This window comes from Symsagittifera roscoffensis, chromosome 8 (assembly GCF_963678635.1).
Source record: "Symsagittifera roscoffensis chromosome 8, txSymRosc1.1, whole genome shotgun sequence".
NCBI lineage: Eukaryota > Metazoa > Xenacoelomorpha > Acoela > Convolutidae > Symsagittifera > Symsagittifera roscoffensis.
Genome location: NC_087069.1, coordinates 21,591,138 through 21,592,170, shown reverse-complemented (window position 1 = coordinate 21,592,170; position 1,033 = coordinate 21,591,138).

The window sequence follows — 1,033 nt, the reverse complement described above, 5'->3', positions numbered from 1 at the left end:
AAGGAATGCGCTAATTCTTCTTTGATGACAAGACAATTTGAAAAATAACAATTTAAGAAGCTAGTTTAAAATGTATTATAGACTTTTTGATTGAGGGCCAAAACTCAATTTGGCAAAGTAAATTACCTTTTTTGGATTTTTTTGCGCAAATTTTGAGAAAAAAGAATCGTGCTAATTTTATTAGGCTACATATGAGGCTCCAAAAGACAAATTTTGGGTAGAAACTGACCATGTGATCAAAAGGTAATTTTTGAAGAACTAAAATTATACCAAAATTTGTAGCAAAATTTGAAACCTGATCATCGCAAAATAACTTGCGCTGTATTATCTCTGGTACAAGTCAGAACAATTGCTTTTGACCTGCACGGAATCAATGATTTTCAAATCCAAACAGTTTTTTCCTTTTTACTGTCAAATGCTTTCTCAAATTGGGAAAAAGCCGTTTAAATTTTCCAAGTTTGTTCTATTTTTTCGGATTCAGCACTTTTTCATAAAGGAAATAATGACTGCTTGTGTCGAAGCATTTTTTAGATTGTTCCGTCTGTCGTTCAAGGCATAGATATTCAAAAAAACTTCTTTAAAACAAACTGTAACAACAAAACTTTCATTAGCTAAACTTTATATCTTGACAAGAAACTACTCAAAATAATTTTTGTTTTTATGTTTTTAAAACTCAAATTTCTCAAAAATTTAATTCACTGGTTTCTATTTCAAAATGTTCTTTTACCCATCCACATATTTTCCCAGATTGATCGGATCAAAACGAGCATCAGCTGTAGTTTGTTCAGTTCTTTGTAGTCAATCTTTCCAAATATTTTGAAGCGATTCTCTGCAGCTCTAAAAAAGTGTGTCAGTCAAATGTGAAGACAGGCAAAAATTTGTTAGTACTGAGGACCTTGAAAACAAGTTGTTGATAAAGCCAACAAAATATGAACGATTTTTAACCCGCATCTTCAAAAAGAGTGTCAGTGCTTTTGCGTCCCAAATAAAAGAAAAAGATACAAAAAAGTTATACATTTGCACTTGAGTTATT